Raw genomic sequence first — 22,355 nt, forward strand, 5'->3', positions numbered from 1 at the left:
GAGAATGGCTGCATAAATAGCATCCCTTCTCCTACTCCCCCACCCCAGCATTACTACTGATCCTTCTATTTCCTCAAAATAAAAGATGTACTCTTACATATATACTTAAATTTGGTTTTTCCCTATACAAGATATAAGTGAAAAGAGAAAGTAGGGAAGCAAAGAAAGCAACTTTTAACTTATAATCAATTTCTACCAGAAATCAAGCAACTTAGTAAAACCTTAGAATTTCTTAGAACTCCTTAGGATTTCTCAACCCCATGTTATTGGCATTTGAGGTCAGTTATTCTTTGTTGTGAGAGGCTTTCCTGTGTGTTGTGAGGAGTTTAGTAGTATCCCTGGCTTCTGTGTACTAGGGTCTAGTAGCACCGCTTGTGACAACCCAAAAATGCCTCCAGACACTCCTAGATGTCTTGAGAGGTGGTGCAAAATCACCCCTTGTTGAGAACCACCGCCTTACAACATCTAGGGTTTTACTTTTAGGATAGGGTACTGAGGAAAGAGGGAAATTAAACCTCTGTTTGGAACCAACACGTGGTATACTTTGAAAAAGACAAAAAGAAGCAACATGATTTGGAGAGAATAGGCCCAGGGTTAAAATATATTCTGAGGAAAGTAAAATCTTAAAGGTGGCTCTTGACTTCACATCTGCAGATCCCTTTAGCCCCTAGAAAGCCGGTCCAGTTCTTAAAAATCTACCTGCTCTTCGCTTTTCACCCAGAGATCCTAGCCAAACCCAGTTTAAGATAGACCAAGTATACTGTCTCATTATAGTATATATCTTTTAACAGGTATTTTTAATTGCTTTTATTGTGCTTAAATATACATATAAAATGTACCATTTTAATCATTTTAAGTGGTCAGTTCAGTGACATTAAGTACATGGATATTGTTGTACAACCATCAGTATTTCCAGTACATTTTCATTATTGCACACTAAAATACTGTACTTAAACAATAATTCTTCGTTACAACAATAATTCTCCGTTGTAACAATGGTTACAATTCAGCCATTGGTAACCATTGTTTTGCTTTCTATTTCTAATGAATTCAATGATTCTAGGGATCTCATATAAGTGGGATCAAACAATATTTGCCCTTTTGTGTCTGACTTATTTCACTTAGCCTCATGCTTTGAAGGTTCATAACATGTATCAGAACTTCATTCCTTCTTACAGCTAAATAATATTCCATGGTGTGTATATGCCACATTCTGTTTATTCATCTGTTGATGAATGGAGCACTTCCACTTTTTGACTATTGTTGTGAATAATGCTGCTGGGGACATAGGTGTACAAATATCTGGTCCCTATTTTTTCGAGCATATAGATCTGTATTTTGAGAATTGAAACAAGAAGTATAGTACAAATGCACATATAAAGATAGTTTATAATATATGATAAGTACGACATGAATGAAGGGGACATTTTTGTACTAGATCTTTACCTATGTTATTTCATTTTCTCATCACCTCTGAGAGTTAGGTCTTGATAGTCCCGGGTGGCAGACTAGTAACACAGGTGTACCATCAAAAGATACATACAGATATTTATAGAGACATATAGAATTTTACTTTACTTACAAAACTTTATATCTTGTGCATAATATAATAGATGTCAAGAACAATATTATAGTCCATGGCTATTTCCTTTCAATTTCATGTGATCTAGTAGTTTCCTACTTTTGTATACTTCTTATGAATAGTATTTATTTGTCACTAACATGAAATACAGTAGTGGAGCTAGAAGGAGATTTTGGGAGTGGTGGGGAAGTGATAGTATTAGGAAGAATGTATCTGGTGATGGAAGAAGAAGCTGTGCTTGCTGTTAAGGCAGCTTAAGATCCTCTGACTACTGAAGGAAAATGTGGCAGGCTCAGAGTTGCTTGGTGATGCAAGATGCTTTTCGTAAGCTTTTTCCTTTATTGTGCCTATACACATTAACATCATATTTACGTCATTAATAAACTTCCAAGATCTATGTAGTAGGGTGTAGTAGTATACTTAAGAGACAACAGTGTTACTTATTTCAGAAACATTTATTTGGTGTGTTACACTGAATGTCCTCTGTTTTATAAGCCTAAGGTTTGCATATACAGTTGAATCATACATGTAATAGTAGCCAAATTTTGGTCTGTCTTCAGTATAAACATTTCATAAATAAGGGAACTAAGTTTAAAAGAAATTAAGTAATACAATAATATGTACCTAGTGGAGGCATCAGAATTTGAACACCGATCTAAGGAGTTCTAAGGACTATGTTTCTTCTACTAGATCATTCTGCTTTCCCTCCAGAAGTACTCTGGGATACTGGGGATATGAATCTTTATATCTTTATTTGAAGTCATTTAAAAAATTATAACCCTTCCTGAAGATGGCAAATTGTGTGCCATTGCGGTATAATTACAGAGCATATAGTATGGAAGCAGTGGTAATGTCTGGTAATGTTTTTGTCTCCCTTTTCCTGCGTACTGTTGCCCAAATGATTCAATGTTATGCAGAATACAAAATATTGTTAGAGAAAGTATTTCAGAATGTTAATGTACTATATAGGTTTTTGGGTTTTTTGTTTGTTTGTTTTTTGTGGGTTTTTTTTTTTAGGAGAGAAAGAGAGAGTGTGTGTGCATGAGCTGTGGGAGGGGCAAAGGGAAAGGGAGAGAATTTTAACTCTCTGGGCATGGGGCTCAGGTTCATGACCCTGAGATCTTGACCTGCGCTAAAATCAAGAGTCAGAAGTTTAACCTACTGAGCCACCCAGATGCTTGCTTTTTTGCCGCTTTTTTTTTTAATTTTAAAGATTTTATTTATTTATTTGAGAGAGAGAGCATGATAAGGAAGGTCAGAGGGAGAAGCAGACTCCCCTTGGAGCTGGGAGCCTGATGTGGGACTTAATCCCAGGACCCTGGGATCATGACCTGAGCCAAAGACAGTTGCTTAACCAACTGAGCCACCCAGGCGCCCATGCTTTTTTTTTTTTTTTTTTAAGTAGGCTGCACACCCAGTGTGGGGCCCAGTGCAGGGTCAACTCACAACCTTGAGATTAAGATCTGAGGTCAGATCAAGGTTGGATGTTATCCAACAGAGCCAGCCAGTCTCTGCTATTGTATAGGTTTTATATAAGACTTCTCTTCTGATCAAAATACTTCAAAGATTATAGGAAAATGTGACCTGGAATCAAGTTTCTAGAATTTCATCTTATCCAAATGTAGTAGAACTTTGGAATTCTTTGGAGTAAGCTCTCAATCAAGGCCAAATTAAAAAATTTAATTGCAAGGCCCCTATTTGTTTATAGCCCAATAAAAAACTTACTATTATACAAATAGGAGATAAGATCTGGTAATAGTGGCCCAATATTTAGAATTTTGAAATTAAGGATTGTGTTCTTAATGTTGCTGATTAATCAACAGCTATTAATGTATGCAGATAAGCCTTAGAGAAGGTGTTGCCTCTACCTTTAGTGTAGGAATTATTTCATAGTATTCCAGTCACGCTGTTTTAGAGATTGAGCCGCTATCAATCCTACTTCACATCCTCTTGATGTTCTCCGCTGAATCTTGCTGTAGCCTCCTAACTGGCCTCACTGCCAGTCCCTCCTTGTTCTGATCTCTCTGTCACATTGCTAACAGTGTTATTTCTGAAAATACAAATATGAGTATGAGACTCCTCTGCTCCTCAGTGATTGTAGTATTAAGTTCAACCTCCTAAGCATTGCATAAGGTATGTTTCATAACATGATTCAACCTTTTCTATACTTTCTCAGTTGCCCTGGAATATGGGCTAAATAATGTCATCTCTTTTATGCTTTACCACCTTTTCATGTGCTTCTTCCCTACTCTAGATTGACCTTTTCTTCACCTGACAAATGTCTAACATTCCATAAGATCCAGCTTATGGATGTTATGGAATCCATATGTAAAGTTTGGATCCTATGTAAAGTCTTCCCTAACACCTCAGTGCCTAGATACTCTTTCTCTGCCTATCTGTGCCTGTGATACATATTTCTGTTTTCAAACCCATGATACCATACTATATTTATTTGTCTACAAATTATTTGTATTACAGTGGGAGGTGCTAGAGAACAGGGACCGTATCATCATTATTTCAGTATCCCTAGAAACTGATATAGTAACGTTTTTTGCAATTGAACTTATAAATATCTGCTTGTGATCAGCCCTCCTTTCACCTGATGCTCCAAACCATTTGCTCCTAGAGCTATAATACAATATGCAGGTCACTCAGTAAATATTTGATGGTGATAATAATGGAAAAGAAGAAAGGTCCTTTTATTTAAGAAAAACTCTGGAAGGGATGCCTGGGTGGTTCAGTCAGTTAAGCGTCAGGCTCCTGATTTCAGCTCAGGTCACAATCTTGGGGTTGTGAGTTGGACCCTTGAGTTGGGCTTGAGATTCTCTCCTGCTCCCTCGGCCCCTCCCTCTCTGCTTGTGTGCTCTCTCTCTCTCTCTCAATAAATCTTTATATGTTGTTTTATGTGTGTTTTTTTTAAGATTTTGTTTCTTTATTTGACAGAAAGAGGGAGAGCACAAGGAGGGGTAGCAGCAGAGGGAGAGGGAGATGCAGACTTCCCACTGAGCAGGGAGCCCAACACAGGGCTTGATCCCAGGACCCTGAGATCATGACCTGAGCCAAAGGCAGATGCTTAATCAACTGTAACACCCAGGCACCCCTAAATAAATAAATCTTTTTTAAAAAGTAGGAGAAGAAGAAGAAAGAAAAACTGTCAGGAATATGATATTTCAGTACCGAAAGTGCTGAAATTATCAGGAACCCCCCCCCCCAATACCTGCCCCAGGTATAGCACATTCTCTGGTCCTAGGAATACAAGATAACAAAATGTCATACCACGTAATTAACCAGAAAAACAGAAGACATTCAAGGTATTTTAAGCAAAGAGTGATATAACACAAGATATTAGGTAATAAATTATTGGAGACTAGAAGAGCAGCAAAGAAAGGCAGATGAGGAACTATGAGAACTCGCCAGAACCTCTGCTCATCTACCAACTTTCACTCATGCAGGAGCCCTATTACTGCATAAGAAATCACTTAAAACTCAGCAGCTTAAAACAACTATCATTATTTATCAGTTGTGAATTGGCTGGACTCAGCTGAGTGGTTCTGCTTCACATGCTGTTTGAGGCTGCAATCATCTGAGGGCTCAACCGGAATGAAATGTCCAAGATAACTAACTCACTTACATGGCTGGTAGTTGGCCCTGTCAGGTGGGATCTCAGTTGGAGGGGTCATTTGCAGCTCCTTGATTCTCCATATGGCTTGAAGTTCTTAGAGCATAGTAGGATTCTAAGAAGGAGTGTCTCACGAGTGTTCCCAAGAGAAGAAAATAGAAACTGCCAGTTCTCTCAAGCCCTGGGCTCAGAAGTCCCAGAACATTTCTTCCACCACATTATATTGGTCAGAGCAATTTCAGGGCCAATTCAGATTCAAAGAGAGAAAATACAGGTATCTCTCACTTTTCAAAGTTCAAGTTACACCAATTACTTTAGAGAAAGACCTACACTGAGGCACTTGGGTGGCTCAGTTAGTTAAGCACCTGCCTTCAGCTCAGGTCATGATCTCAGGGTCCTGGGACTGAGCCGCACACTGGGCTCCCTGCTCAGCAGAAAGACTGCTTTTCCCTCTCTCTCTGTGATCACTCTCATTCTCTCTCTCAAATAAATAAAATTTTAAAAAGACCTATATCAGTGCCTGTTTTCCATAACCAAAAGAAATCTGAAGGGGCTTTTTGCTTTTACAAAAAAAGGTGAAAAGGGAAAATAGCATTCAGGTTTGTTTGGCAAACAAACCTGTACGGGCAGTCCTTGTACGGGCAGTGGGCACGCTGAGCAGAGAGTAGCATCACTAACTCCTTCCCAGGAAACTACACTTAGCTTCTCAGCATCAAGCAGCCATAGCTTTGAACTGAGTCTGTGAGCATCTCTGCTTTACTGTGATTTATTTTGTGCATCTGTTGGCAAGATGTGTCCCAAGGTGTTAGAAAAGCCTAAGAGAGATTATTTTTTCAGTCTGGGAATGCTCAAATTTTTTTTTCTCCTAAATTAATAGTAATTGCTCCTTTGCCTTATGCATTTCAGTTTACAAAAGCTTTCATGGGAACACTCTATTTTCAGATAGCAGAGGAGACCTGTATAAGCGTATGGGAAGAGGATGAATTGTTGGGAGCTGTCTTTAGAGACCAGCTGCCATACTTGTCTTTGCACATGCTTCTTCTTTGCTCTGAAATGCCTTTTATTTTTTTCTTTTCCTCCCCTTCAACTACAAGACCCAGCTTATATTTCAGCCCACATCTAGAGCCTTCCCTGATACCTTCAATGAACAGTCAGTAGCCACTTTTTCCATATAGTCTGTGCCTGTGGTACATACTTCTATTTTTGTGTCTATCATTCCTTGTTATAATTTGTTTGCTTACATGTTTTTCTGTGCAAATGTCTAGGGGACATTCGTGTCATCATGTCATCTTCATCTCCATATCTCTAGTAACTGTCACAGTGAAAGTTTTTGCAATTGAACTTATACATATCTGCTTGTGGTCAGTACTAATTTAGTCTGGTGCCCTACATCATCTGTTCTTGATGCTTCAATGTGGGGCCTAAAGAGAGATACTCAGTGAATATTCAATGGTAATAATAATGGAAAAGGACAAAAAATGTCTTTTAAATATTCTGTTTAGGAAGAAAGGACCATGTATGAATCATTTAATAATAAAGATTTTCAAGAAAATTGGTGTTTTAGTCCTGAAAGTTTTAAACTTTTCTGGACAAATAATTTTCCTAGCATAGTATATTCTCTGGTTCTAGAAACACTAAATTAAATGCTATACTACATAATTAGAAAATGGAAACTAATCCATCAAAATCCCAGAAGAGGGGTGCCTGGGTGGTTCAGTGGGTAAAGCCTCTGCCTTCAGCTGGGGTCATGATCTCAGGGATCAAGCCCCGCATCAGGCTCTCTGCTTAGCAGGGAGCCTGCTTCTCCCTCTCTCTCTCTGCCTGCTGCTCTGCCTACTTGTGATCTCTGTCTGTCAAATAAATAAATGAAATCTAAAAAAAAAAAAAATCCTAGAAGAGAACACAAGCAACAATATCTTTGACTTTGGCCATAGCAACTTCTTGCTAGACATGTCTCCAGAGGCAAAGGAAACAAAAGCAAAAATGAACCATTGGGACTTCATCAAGATAAGCTTTTGTACAGTAAGGGAAACAATCAATAAAACTAAAAGGCAACCTACAGAATGGGCGAAGATATTCACAAATGTTGTATCAGATAAAGGGCTAGTAGCCAAAATCTATAAAGAACTTATCAGACTTAACAACCAAGAAACAAAAAATTCAGTCAAGAAATGGGCAGAAGACATGAACAGACATTTCTCCAAAGAAGACATTCAAATGGCCAACAGACACATGAAAAAATGCTCAACATCACCCTGCATCTGCGAAATGCAAATCAAAACCACAATGAGATACCACCTCACAGTGGTCAGAATGGCTAAAATGACTAACTCAGGAAACAACAAATGTTGACAAGGATGTGTAGAAAGGGGAATCATCTTACACTGTTCTAGCAATGCAAACTGTGCAGCCACTCTGGAAAACAGTATGGAGTTTCCTCAGAAAGTTAAAAATAGGATTATCCCATAATCTAGCAAGTATACTGCTATCTATTTATCCAAAAGATACGAACATAGTGATTCAAAGGGGCACATGCACCCCAATGTTTATAGTAGCAATGTCCACAATAGCCAAAATATGGAAAGAGTCCAGAAAAGAAGATGTGGTATTTATATACACTGGAATATTATTCAGCCATCAAAAAGAATGAAATCTTGCCATTTGCAACGACATGGATGAAACTAGATTGTATTATGCTAAGCGACATTAAGTCAGAGAAAGAGAAATACCATTTTATTTCACTCATATGTGGAAATTGAGACAAAACAGGTGAACAAGGGGAAGGGAAAGAAAATAAAATAAGATAAAAACAGAGAGGGAGCAAGATGGGATCGTGAGGGAGACAAACCATAAGAGACTCTTAATCTCATGAAACAAACTGAGGGTTTCTGGGAGGTGGGGAATTAGGGATAGGGTGGTTGAGTTATGGACATTGGGGAGGGTATGGGCTGTGGTGAGTGCTGTGAAATGTGTAAGCTTGATGATTCACATACAGGTATCCCTGGGGCAAATAATACATTATATGTTAATAAAAATAATTTAAAATAAAATAAAATAACAGAGGGGAGGAAACCATGAAAAACTCTTAACTATAGGAAAGAAACTGAGGGTTGCTGAAGGAGAGGTGCTGGGGGTATGGGGTAATTGGTTGATGGACATTAAGGAGAGCATTTGATGTAGTGAGCACTGGGTGTTGTATGCAACTGATGAATCACTTATTTCTACCTTTGAAACTAATAACACACTATATGTTAACTAAATTGAATTTAAATAAAAATTTTAAGAAGTGGGAGCTACTTGAGGTATTTTAGGCAGGAGAGATTTAATATGGAAATTAGGTAATGAAGTTGTTGGAAAGGCTGGAGGAGCCAAAGGAGGTCCATGTTGCCCAGTGATGAAGAACTATAAGAAGCTGCTTCTTTCCCTGAAGTCCACAGTTGTTGGCAGAATTCAACTCATCCACGAAAAGTTATTAATTACTTTTATTAACATATAATGCACCACTTGCCCAAGGGGTACAAGTCTGCAAATCGTCACCCCAAATGTCCATAAGCCAACCACCCTCTCCCTACCCTCTCTTCCCCCAGGAACCCTCAATTTGTTTCATGAGATTAAGAGTCTCATATGGTGTGTCTCCCTCCCAATCCCATCTTGTTTCATTTTTTCCTTCCCTACCCCCCAAACCCTCCACCCTGCCTCTCAACTTCCTCATATCAGGGAGATCATATGATAATTGTCTTTCTCTGATTGGCTTATTTCGCTCAGCATAATACCCTCTAGTTCCAACCACGTCATTGTAAATGGCAAGATTTCATTTCTTTTAATGGCTGCATAGTATTCCATTGTGTGTGTGTGTATATATATATCACGTCTTCTTTATCCATTCATCTGTTGATGGACATCTATGTTCTTTCCATAGTTTGGCTATTGTGGACATTGCTGCTATAAGCATTCAGGTGCACGTGCCCTTTCAGATCATTACATTTGTATCTTTAGGGTAAATACCCAGTAGTGCAATTGCTGGGTCGTAAGATGGCTCTATTTTCAAGTTTTTGAGGACTCTTCATGCCATTTTCCAGAGTGTCTGCATCAGCTTGCATTCCCACCAACAGTGTAGGAGGGTTCCCTTTTCTTTGCATCCTCATCAGCATCTGTCATTTCCTGGCTTAATTTTAGCCATTCTGACTGTTGTCAGGTGGTATCTCATTGCGGTTTTTATTTGTATTTCCCTGATGCCGAGTGACGTGGAGCACTTTTTCATGTGTCTGTTGGCCATCTGGATATCTTCTTTGCAGAAATGTCTGTTCATGTTCTCTGCCCATTTCTTGATTGTATTATTTGTTCTTTGGGTGTTGAGTTTGATAAGTTCTTTATAGATTTTGGATATTAGCACTTTATCTGATAGTCATTTGCAAATATCTTCCCCCATTTTGTCAGTTGTCTTTTCGTTTTGACTGTTTCCTTTGCTGTGCAAAAGCTTTTGATCTTGTTAAAGTCCCAATAGTTCATTTTTGCCCTTGCTTCCCTTGCCTTTGGCGATGTTTCTGGGAAGAAGTTGCTGTCACTAAGGTTGAAGAGGTTGCTGCCTGTGTTCTTAAGGATTTTGATGGATTCCTGTGTCATATTGAGGTCTTTCATCCATTTTGAGTCTATTTTTGTGTGTGGTGTTAGGAAATGGTCCAGTTTCATTCTTCTGCATGTGGCTGTCCAATTTTCCCAGCACCATTTGTTGAAGAGACTGTCTTTTTTCCTTTGGACATTCTTTCCTGCTTTGTTGAAGATTAGTTGACCATAGAGTTGAGGGTCTGTTTCTGGGCTCTCTATTCTGTTCCATTGATCTATGTGCAAGACCCCATGACTTAAAGGAATTGTGCTCCTCTGCTCCATGCTGCTGATGCAAACTACTAGGAACCCATGTTTAGCTGCTATCCAGATGCTAGAGGAGCTGACTGTTAGTGACAACAGGGTGCAATTTGACTGATGTCACCACTGCCCAAGCTAGATTGTTTCTATCTTCCTTTAGCTTTCCAATCTCTTTGCATATGCCTGCTATTGACTGAATCCTGACTAGGATTCCTGCCAGCTAGGGAGTCCAAGGAAATTTCTAACATGCAATACAATAAAATTGTGTGGATGATGCTGTCACATCACAGGATCTGGAACATGGCCTTATAACCCTAGCTTCCAAAAGGAATATAGTAATTACAGCTCTTGCTATAGTTGTGCCCAGACTAGAATTTTAGGATGGAGAAGTTTCTATCTTAAGCTTTTACATAGTCGATACAATATATAAGAGCTTTTTTTTGAACCAATGTCTAAAACTAGAGTACTAGTGATCTTAGGTAACTTCCAGCCTGTTTTCTTAGTGGCAAACTGGAAAAATTTCCTGACTTGGCAGTCTTTCAAAGGTACAGAGGTCAAAGGATCTTTAAGCTTATTAGATGAGAAAATTATGTATGTGTACATATAAATATGTGTATGTAAATGTATTGATATACATATAAGATACAAAGACAAAAAGATACTGTTTGAGAAAATGGAATTTTATTTTTGCCAACCTGTGACAGTATGACTTTGGTGGAATATTGCCCAAAAGTTGAAATATAGTTTCATTAATGTCTGTTGGACATTGGAACTGTGCTTGGCACTAGGAACACAAAGATGCATATTATACATTCCAATTCAGCAAATATTTATTAAATATCTATTCACTGAATATTTAGGTCTTGGGTCTACCAAGATGAACAATGCCAGATTTTTTTTTCCCTAGGAGGTATTCCTAATCCATGGGGAAAGACTGATGATAAGCAAATGATTGCAAAATTGTGGTGTGTTGCTAAGATTTTGGAAGTTTACCAAAAATAAGCAAATGGTGAAATTTTAAAATTTAATTGACAATAAGAAACTCAGCATTAACATGTACTTAAAGTTACTCAAGAAGATGCCATGTCTCAGGGAAAAAATACTGGCTCTGGAATGAATACGTCTCAGGCAATTAAAATCGAAGTTTTCTTGGTCTTTAAATGTGTGTAAAGTGCTCACTTGGGGAAACACCAAAAAGTATTTTCTTGAAGTCATGTAATCTCACCACAGGGACAGCCACTGGTAATATTTTGGTGTATTCCTTTCTAATCCAAGGGCATATTTTTTAAAACAAGGAAAATAAGACCAAAAAATGAGGCCTATAAGTCCACAAGACATGATAGATTGCATGTAAATTAGAAGGCAAGAGAAAGAGAGTGAGAGAGAGAGAGTGAAAGAGAGAAGGATCCTTTGGGCCAGGTATTTCAAACTTCAAAACACACACCTCAACTCAGTATCTTTTTCCCAATTCTTATTCCTCCATTTGTACTTGCCATTTTTAGGAAGGGCATCACCATCTATCCGGTAATGCAGTCAGATACATCCATCTACTGTCAGGGTAGTCCTAAAACAGTCTAATTTGATTATTCCTTTGATTGAAACCCTTCAGTAACTCCCCATCGATTTTGGTATCAAGTGTCATCTTATTTTAGCATCCTCTTCATCTAGCTCCCACCCATCTTACTGGCTTGACCTGCCTTCCTGCTACCTACACAGTTCTCCACTCCAGCCATAGTAAAACTTTTGTAGTTCCACAAAGGTATAGCAGGGTTCTCCATCTTTGTCTTTCAGACATGCTCTTTTCTCTCTCTAGAGTACCATTACTCACCTCCATCTTTTATCGGTTTAACTGCTTCTCAAAAACTCAAGGGTTGTCTTTCCTGATGCTACAACCTATTCTGTTCCCCCACTGTATCATACACATATCTCGAACATAGAATTTGTCATGCTGTCCTGGAATGATTGGTGTTCATATCTCTTGTTCAGCTCAACCAAGGGCTCCTTGATGATCTCGAGAATCCTGCTTCTATCACAGTACCCAACATATAGTAGATGTTATAAGGTTGAAAGAATTTACTTAAATTGGTAGATAAAAGGATTGGTGACTTTTTTTTATTAGTAATATTCAGGAAACATTTAGAAATTGTAGCAAATGTTAGTTGCTTATGCAACAAATGCCTCCCCTTTTTTCATTATCAAAACTCAAGTTTCAATGTGGCAGTGTACCCCAAGGCATGTATCTTGATAGGTCTAAGGCAGTCATGGCATCCCCATTCCCCTTTGACAATAATACATTTCAGTTGAGCGTGAGGGGGCAGAGAGGGAAGCTGCAGAGGCTTCGGGGAGAGGTCTTCCTACTTTCTCGTCTTTTTTTGCTTCCAGGTATATTTACTTACATCTGTAAGGGATGTGAAGCCAGGAATTGGGGCAGCTGTCCCCTGTAATCATAAAGCCAAAGGTCTGAGTACAAAAAATAACATGCTGAGAATTATGGAGGGGGAAAGACAGAGAGTCTGCGTCTTTGATGAGATCATTGAAACTTACCAATTCTAAATTACCTGTCACATACAGACTTCCTCTTATGAAAGATAGTTGAAATATCTTCATTGTTTAATCTACTGTGTGGTTCAATAGTGACCCCAAAAAGATATGCCTATATCCTAACCCCCAGAACCTATGAATGTGACCTTATCTGGAGAAAGATCTTTGCAGATAGAATCAAATTAAGGATCTTAGGATAAGATTATCCTGGATTATCCAGGTGAGCCCTTAATCCAGTGACAAGTGTCCTCATAAAAGACACACCAAAGTGGGGTGTCTGGGTGACTCAGTGGGTTAAGCGTCTGACTTTTGGTATCAGCTTAGGTCATGATCTCAGGTCATGATCTCAGGTTTGTGGGATCAAGCTCCATGCTTAGGGGTGTCTGCTTCTCTCCCTCTCCCTCTGCCCCTCCCCCTGCTCACATGTTCACTCTTTTTCTAAAGTAAATAATTTTTTTTAAAGATTTTATTCATTTGAGAGAAAGAGAGCATGTGTGCACATGCATGAGTTGGGGGAGGGGCACAGGAAAATGCAAAGGAATAAGCAGACTCCCCACTGAGCATGGATCCCAATGATGTGAGGCTCTATCACAGTACTCCCAAATTATGACCTGAGCCAAAATCAGACACTTGACCAACTGAGCCACCCAGGGACCCCAGTAAATAAATAAAGCTTAAAAAAAAAAACACACGCACACACAGAGGAGAGATGCACAGAGGAGAAAAATAGAAGCACTGGAGAAGGCAATGTGAACCTGGAGGCAGAGATTGGAATTATGCAGTGACAATCCGAGGAATGCCTGGAGCCACTGGAAGCTGGAAGAGGTAAGGAAGGGTTCTCTTCAAAAGCTTCTAGAGGAAGCTTTCTGGAGGAAGAATGACCGTGCTGACACTTTGATTTTGGGTTTTTGACCTCCAGAACTGTGAGAAAATTAATTTCTCTTGTTTTAAGACATCTAGTGGCACTTTATTACGGCAGCCTTGGGAAATAATACAAACTGTGAGTCAAATCTCTGTTGGTGTGCAGCCAAATATACCTTAATTAATATAATGATTATTTTTATGTTCAAGCTAAACATATGAAAAAAAAGGTATTGGTTATAATTCAGGAAAAGATCCTGGAGTCCCTGGAAATTCTTTCCATAGGATTTCAAACTAAGATTGATACCAATGTTGTCAGATCTGGGATTTAAGCATATCTCTGACACCACTTCACCTTCCCCTACATCACTCTCCCTCAGGGACTAATGGGTGGTAGCAGAGATGAAAGTTAGACCCTCTTAAGACCTTTTTTTTTTTTTTTTTTTTAGAAACTTTATTTTCCATCAACCTTCTTTCCATTTTGTTTGCCTTTGTGGGAGAGGAAGACCACTCAGTGGTCGTTCCTACCCATTCCGTGGCCTGAGCAGTGGGAGCTGCAGACCAGTCTTCCGAGGCAGGGTGGGCGCTCCTGTCTTCAGCAGGGAACTGCTGACTAGGCACCAAGGGTACCTTCAAACCAGTCTGCAACCTCGGGTTGAGTAGCAGTGAGCTCAGGGGCTAGAACAGTCCACCCACCCTGAAATCCCTCCTTGGTCACAGAGTTCTCAGCAGCAACCTGCCCTTCTTTTTCAATCTCTTCAGGATCTCTTAGAAGTAGAGATCAGACATGACCTCCCAGGGGTGCTCATGAGAAATGGTGCTACACATGCACCGAACTTCCCAGGCCAGCATACACATTAGACTCACTGAGTGAGCTCCCTTGTGTAGCAAGGGATGGTGATGTCCACGTAGTGAAGTGGAGAGTCTGTGTTACACAGAGTGACGATAGGCAGGTTAACATAAGGCCTCTGTATGAGGCTGGTGGTCAGCCCTGGGATCAGTAGCCACCAGCAGTCTCAGCTCTCCAAAGACTGCCTGGATCCGGTTAGTGAAGCTTCCAGGAGTGAAGGCTCCAGCAATGGGAGCGGTTCCTGTAGCAGCAGCAAAATTCAGCACAGCTCGCTGGCCAGTATTCCTGGAGGACAGGACACTGACATCAGCTGGGTCTTCAATGGCCACAATAGCACAAGCTGCCGGCAGAAGCTTCTCCCAGGTTCTCTTCAGATGTATGATGTAGATGCCATCACTTTCCCTTTTGTAGCTGTACCGTTCCATTTGGAAGTCAAGGTTGGTGCCACCCAAGTGAGTCCCTGCTGCAGGGAATTTGAGGACATTCTACTCCTTCATTTGCAGGACATCAAGGGCTCTGGACATTGTGAAAGTTTCCCTTTAAGCTGTGATGGGAATACAGACCAATGCCATATGGACCCCTCCATGTGTAAAGTGGAAAAGCTCCTTAAGACCATTTTTGATGAAGTTAGAGCCATCCCTGATCCAGCTCAATATGGGACTCTTTTTTTGTTCCTGTTTTCAAATATAAGCAAAAGAGACTGCTATCTGAGTTAGCTTCAGAAACATGTATAATTTGGAACAGAAAAATAATCTTTAAAAATCAGGAAAAGGACAGAAAGAAAAGCAAAACCAGGAGAGATACGCAATCTATCAGGTCCTACATAATTAGAGTTAAGTTGCAAAATTGAAATTATTAGGGTTCAAAGCAAAAAGAGTTAACAATTATACAATTCATGTTTTCCTTAAGAAAAAAATATATTAGTTTCAAGTAAGGGAAAGCTTTTTGCTTTTCCTGGTGTTTATTCTTTAAGAAATAGCCATGTAGGTTTCAATTTAGATATCGCTTCCCCCAAGAAGAGTTCCCTAATGACATCCTCCCTCCAGATTAAGTAGTACTACTATGTGCTTACCACTGTGTATCGCTAGTAAGATCCCTACAAGACTGTAAGTTCTTTGAGCACAAAGACTGATTAGTTTACTTATGTATCCTTCTTTCCTTTTCCATTGTCTGGCACATTGCAATATTCAGTACTTGTTGAGTCAGTGTGTTAATGAGACTTCACACGGGGTGGGTCTAGTTTCCATTTTAACGATGTATTGAGTTATGATTCAAGCTGTAAGTGAGACTAGAATTTTCCTTAGAAAATAGCTTGCAGTATTTTCCAAGACATGAAGCAGTTAATAGTTTAAAGCCTGTTTAAAATTATTTTACCCTACAAAAAGTTCACTGTGAACTTAGCAGCTGTCCTCTGAAGTCATAGAACAGTGTTAGTAATGTCACATGGAACAGGGTTTTTAAGCAGCACAGCTTCCTGTTAAACCCTCTGAGATAAACGAATTGAACCAACTTATCAATTTTAGTGTTACTTCAAGCGGGACAACCAGGCTGTTTGTGTCTCCTAAAAGGATTTTTTTTTTAAGATTTTATTTATTTATTTTACAGAGAGAGAGATCACAAGTAGACAGAGAGGCAGGCAGAGAGAGAGAGAGAGGGAAGCAGGCTCCCCGCTGAGCAGAGAGCTCGATGTGGGGCTCGATCCCAGGACCCTGAGATCATGATCTGAGCCAAAGGCAGTGGCTCAAGCCACTGAGCCACCCAGGCACCCAATCTCCTAAAAGGATTGATATCACGCTAACACTACCTGTGAAGTATTCTTGCTCCCTAAAAAAGTTAAACCTGCAAGTTTCTTTCTTTTTTTTTTAAGATTTATTTATTCATTTGAGAGAAAGAGAGCATGGGGGAAGGGGCAGAGAGGTAGAGAGAGGATCTCAAGCAGACTCCCCACTCAGCGTGGACCCTGAGGTCATGACAGTAGAAACCAAGAGTCAGACACTCAACTGAATGAGCCACTCAGGTCCCCCTGAATCTGCAAGTTTCTAAAAGCTAACTTTCATTATAGGAAATAGAAGAGATAAAGGAACAACAAGGAAGCAAATAAATCCAAAACATGGTAAATTGAATAAGACAACTGATCTGGTCCCTGCAATCAAGTCAATGTCATCAAAAAGAGGTTAGGAATAAGAGACTGCTCTAGATTAAAGAGGCTTAAGAAACAACCAAATGTGGGCGCCTGGGTGGCTCAGTGGGTTAAGCCGCTGCCTTCGGCTCAGGTCATGATCTCAGGGTCCTGGGATCGAGTCCCGCATCAGGCTCTCTGCTCAGCAGGGAGCCTGCTTCCCCCTCTCTTTCTCTGCCTGCTTCTCTATCTACTTGTGATTTCTCTCTGTCAAATAAATAAATAAAATCTTAAAAAAAAAAAAAGAAACAACCAAATGCAATTAGTTTAAAAATCTGATTTTAAGAAACCAATTATAAAAAGGTAATTTTGATATAATTAGGAAAATCTCAAATAAGATCTGGTTATTAGATGATACTAAAGAATTATTGTAAGTCTGGTTAGGTGAGCTTCATAGTGTGGGTTCTCTCAGACCTAGAGATAAAGATTCAAATACAAGTAGTATATTTGAGGAAAGATCCCAGAAAACACTGGGAAGAGGAAGAGGAAGTGAGATGAGGAAGAACTAGAAGCCAATAAAAGCTGCACTCTTAAGCAACTTAACCACTGTGGGCAGGTGGAACTTGATCTCACTGATGTACTTGGGGAAGTAGTGTGGACTACCTCGGAGCCAATCCCCACCCCCAGGTCAAGAGACCCGGGTTACTTTTATACCAGCTCCCATCAGGCATTGGTTCAGCTGCGCCCTTGGGAGCGAGGCAGAGTGGACTCTTCAGTGGCCAGAGAAAGCCCGCAAGCCAAGAACATCCACTGAAATGGTAAGGGCCAACATGGTGTGGGAAAAAGCACCAACACCACTTGCTACAGTGTGATAATAGCATGGTGGTAGTGTAAAAACATGCCATTTCATTAAAAATGAGTACTGAAATATGTGAGGGTGAAGTGATGTCTGAATTTGCCTTAAACTACTTTAAATCTTCTTTTTTAAGATTTCATTTATTTATTTGAGAGAGCGTGCACAAGTGGGGAGGGCCAGAAGGAGAGGGTCTAGGCTACTCCTTGCTCAGCGGGACTCCATGCCAGGACGCCAAGAGATCATAACCTGAGCTGAAGTCAGATACTTACCTGACTGTGCCACCCAGGTGCCCCCTTAAAATACTTTAATAAGAAGAAAATAAAAGGGACAGATGAGGAGCACCTGACTGGCTCAATCAGGGAGCATGTGACTCTTGATCTCTGGATTGTGAGTTCGAGCCCCATGCTGGGTGTAGAGATTCTTTTAAAAATAAAACTAATTTAAAAACATAAAAGAGAGATAAAACAAATATGGCAAAATGTGATCATTGAATCAGTTATGGGTATGTGGAAGTTAATTATGCTAACCTCTCTACTTTCTACTCTCTACCGTATATGAGAATATTTTGCAATAAAAGTATTTTTAATGTACATTTAAGTGATGAAAATATGTCTATTGGGCTGCCTGCAGGAACTGGATATAAATCATTTCATTTAGAGAACATCTGTCAAAAATAATGTTTTTAAAGATTTTATTTATTTGAGAATGAGAAAGGGAGCACAAGCAGGGAATGGGGGGTGCAGAGGGAGAGGGAGAAGCAGATTCTCCTCTGAGGAGGAAGCCTAAAGCCGGGCTCAGTCCTGGGACTCCAGGATCATGACCTAAGCTGAAGGCAGCTGCTTAACTGACTGAGCCACCCAGGCGCCCCAATAATGTTTTTAGTTTTAAAATTGTTTACCTTGGGGCGCCTGGGTGGCTCAGTGGGTTAAGCCACTGCCTTCGGCTCAGGTCATGATCTCAGGGTCCTGGGATCGAGTCCCGCATCGGGCTCTCTGCTCAGCAGGGAGCCTGCTTCCCTCTCTCTCTCTCTCTGCCTGCCTCTCCATCTACTTGTGATATCTCTCTGTCAAATAAATAAATAAAATCTTTAAAAAAAATAAAATAAAATAAAATAAAATTGTTTACCTTAAGCTATTCTTTCTAGTCATAGGTATGCTCTAAAAAATACTTTTTTTCCCAGAGCGAGAGAACGAGAGCACAAGCAGGGAGAGTGGCAGGCAGAGGGAGAAGCAGACTCCCCTCTGAGCAGGGAGCCCGATGCCCACATCGATCCCAGGACCTTGGGATCACAACCCAAGGGCAGACACTTAACCAACTGAGCCACCCAGGCACCCCTAAAATGTTTCCACAATAGTACAAGCTGGCTGGGATCTGGGAGCTACCTTTTAATTGCTCTTTTGGGATTGAACCAATTAGTCAGTGAATCAGGCCAAACACATTTTACAGGTGGTCCAGCCGCCTAGGGCTGTTGTGGCCTCACTATGGCTGGTGTGTCAGGAGTCCCCCACCTTCCGTAACTGGGTTATCTAGCATCTGTGAGTCGCTCCGTTTTCTCAGCTGCAAACACAAAACTGCTTGCTGACACGAAAAAGGAAACCCAATACCAGCCCCAAAGCGGAAGCCTTTAGCTCTCCTCGCCTTCCTCGACACTCTTGGATTTAGACTCTTCTTGTCCTTCTGGACTTCTTTCACTAATGTTCATAGATCTGATGAAAGAATATTCTAACATGCTTCCCTGGGTCAACAAGTCACTGAGCCTCAAAGTTTGCTTGCCTACATCTGTCTACCCACTATGCCCAACGACTTTGTTAGACTTTTTACATGCTCCACAATACCACTTGGTACTGTTTTTAATTATTTGTTCATATCTGTTATGTCAATCCCTTGAGAAGGGATTATAGTAGATGGCATTTTTTTGTAGGTGACAAAACTCTGACATGACTACCTTAGACAAAAAGAAGAATCTATTGACTCATGAAACTAAATGGCAGAGGAATCATTAGCAATATGAATAGAGGGGACCAGGATTTTTTATTTGTTATTCTTGGAACAAAGATCTGGGGATTAAAAACCTAGCTTGCCTTTTACCATGATACCAGAATTACTTCCCCCAGTACCTCTACACTACCCTCACTGGCAACACTCATCAGGGACAGCCCAGCTCCACAGGCTGATTTTGGAGAGTAAATTTTCTTTCTTTTTGAAGATTTATTTGTTTATTTATGTATTTATAAAGGTTTTATTTATTTGTCAGAGAGAGAGAGAGAGCAAGGAGGGGGAGTGGAAGGCAGAGGGAGAAGCAGGCTCTCCGTTAAGCAAGGAGCTCGATGTGGGACTCAACTGCAGGACCCAGGGACTATGATCTGAGCTGAAGGCAGACACTTAACTGATGGAGCCACCAAGTGTGCCTATTTTAATATTTATTATTTATTTTAGCGAGAAAAGAGAAAGAGTGCAAACAAGGGGAGGGGCAGAAGGAGAGGGCTCTGAATGCAGAGCCCAACCCCACAACCCCAAGATCCTAACCTGAGCTGAACTCAAGAGTTGGCCACTTAACCAACAGAGCCACCCAGATGCCCCCTGCTTTTCTCAATTAAATTTTTAAAAATATTTATTTTTAAAAAATATTTATTTTTTCTTTAAAAATATTTATTTTTTTTAGAGAGAGAACAGGAGAGGGTTAGGAGGAGAGGGAGAGAATGAATCTCAAGCAGACTCCATGCTGAGCATAGAGCCTGACATGGGGCTCGATCTCACAATCCAGAGGTCATGATCTGATCCAAAATCAAGAGTTGGGCATTTAACCAATTGAGACTAGATTTTTAAGTGAGCAACTGGGTTTAGCTGTAGCCAATACTTCAAATACTTACCATGTGCCTCTTACATGTCAAGCACTGTTAGATTCTGTAGTGAACACATAGAGGATGTGGAAACCTCAATGTTATTATCACCTCAGCTACCATTTTAAAGAGTCATTCATCTGTTGGCAACAATCCCGTTCCACTTTGGCTCTTTGCAAACTGGGGATCACAGATTTTTTTTTTAAGATTTTATTTTTATTTATTTGTCAGAGAGCACACAGGCCGGCAGAATAGCAGACAGAGGCAGAGGAAGAAGCAGGCTCCCCGCCATGCAGGGAGCCCAATATGGGACTGGATCCCAGTACACTGGGACCATGACCTGAGCCAAAGTTAGCCACTTAACTGACTGAGCCACCCAGGCGTCCCGGTTTTTTTTTTAAAAAGACTATTTACGTATTTGAGAGAGAGAGAGAGCACAAGCAGGGGGAGTGGCAGAAGGAGAGGGAGAAGCAGCCTCCCCACTAAACAAGGAGCCCAAAGCAGGACTCGATTCCAGGATCCTAGGATCATGACCTGAGGCAAAGGCAGACACTTAACCAACTGAGCCACCCAGGTGCCCCCGGATCATAATTACTTTTAATGTGTTTTGTAGTACAGTACAATTTTAGCCAGGCTGTATTAAGATTATGAAGTTTCTTTTAAACATTCATTGCAAATTCTAAGGGCTAAAATGAACAGAAGGTTTCCTTATTTTATGCTAGACACTGATGGTGTTTGCAGCCAAATTTTGAAAAGAAATTTATTTTAAAGACTATTTTTAGATTTTATTATTTTAAGATAATATGCTTTTCCTTCTTTTTTTTTTCCAGTTAAGGCAAGCTGTTTTCTGTTTATCTTTTTGTGTTTGTTTCTGTGTTAGGCAAGATTTTGCTTCAGTAACATCCTCAAAATTTCAGCGACTTAAAATGGCAAGAGTATATTTCTTACTCATGCTCTGTGTCATCTTAGATTGGCAGGGGCTCTGCTCCATGTTTTTCTCACTAAAAGATGCAAAATCACAGAGGCTTCACTCTCTGAAACATCACTGGGAACCATGGCAAGGGGAGGGAGGAGGGCAAATGGTGTAACATCTCTTCAAGTCTTCCTCTTGGAACTGATGCTCTTGACTTCTATTCAGTTTTATTGGCCAAAAGAAATCACGTGGCCACTTGTAGCTTCAAAGGGGCAAGGAAGTGTAGTCCTACCATGTGCCTAAAAGAAAAAAATCAGAAATGTTGGGGAGTAGCAATATTTTCTTGTGATCAACAAATATTCATTTAATACTCCCTCGTGCATGCAAAATACACTCCCCCTCTTCCCAAGGCAGACATCCTTGAAGCTCTATCTACTCAGGGCATCCAGATCAAAACCCAGAATCTCTGAGTGATGTGCAGTCCCCTCTACAATAGGTACAGATGTGGTTCCTTTTGACATAAAAACCTATGCCTGAAAAGTCAAGTTATCTGTCCCATGGAAAAGATAACCACTATAAAGATTCCTTTCAAGAAGGACACGTGTAGCTGAGGCAGGCACCGATCTGTGTCAGTTCTGAAATTCTGTTTGGCAGCTCTTTTGAGGATCTTATATCACTCTGGGGAATGAGGAATATTTCATCTTGAAGCCCTGACTCTGCCTCCTGGCAGTGACCCCATAGTTCACTGCTCTCTGTTGCTCCTGATTCTTTCTGTGGATGACTTTTTCCATCATTATCCTTGGCCACATCTGGAGTGGGTGTTGGAAGGATATGCCCTCCTCCTTTCTTCCCAGAGATATTGGAGTCCTAAGGGTGAATGGTTATGATCTCTTTTATTTAGTCCAGTGTAGTAATTATTTTGAAACTGCAACTCTCTTGGAATTAATGAAAAGGGAAAGAAACCAAAACTAGTCATTTTCATCAGCTTCACAAGTTAATAGTCACCTCCATACTTTCTTCCAAGGTATAACTCTCATTTGGTAAAATTCTTTGTTTTTCTAATCCCTATCCATATTCATATTCTCTCTTTCTCTCTCTCTCTTTCTCCCTCTCCCTCCCTCCCTCCATTCCTCTCCCTTTGTCTCTCATAGTGATTACATAACTTTATCAGACTTGATGTGAGAGTCACTTCCCCTCCTTAGCCTCTTTTCTCTGAGCCATTGTATCTGTATAACTTTGGTTGGTTGGGCTTTTGATCTGGGACCTAGTAAACCATTCAGAGTTTTAAGAAGTTGATGAAACAGCCATTCT

At 40.2% G+C, this 22,355-nt stretch overlaps 1 pseudogene across 1 annotated transcript; it reads right to left on the minus strand.

The window, feature by feature from the left end:
• Positions 1 to 1,217: 1,217 nt before the first annotated feature.
• LOC309842493 (small ribosomal subunit protein uS2 pseudogene) lies at positions 1,218 to 14,899 on the minus strand (annotated as a pseudogene). Its single transcript has 3 exons — positions 13,956 to 14,899; positions 12,461 to 12,502; positions 1,218 to 1,331 (listed from the first exon to the last, which is right to left on the minus strand). The product of its transcript is annotated as a small ribosomal subunit protein uS2 pseudogene (transcript).
• Positions 14,900 to 22,355: the final 7,456 nt, after the last annotated feature.

The sequence above is a fragment of the Mustela nivalis genome, assembly GCF_964662115.1.
Source record: "Mustela nivalis genome assembly, chromosome: 10".
Classification (NCBI taxonomy): domain Eukaryota; kingdom Metazoa; phylum Chordata; class Mammalia; order Carnivora; family Mustelidae; genus Mustela; species Mustela nivalis.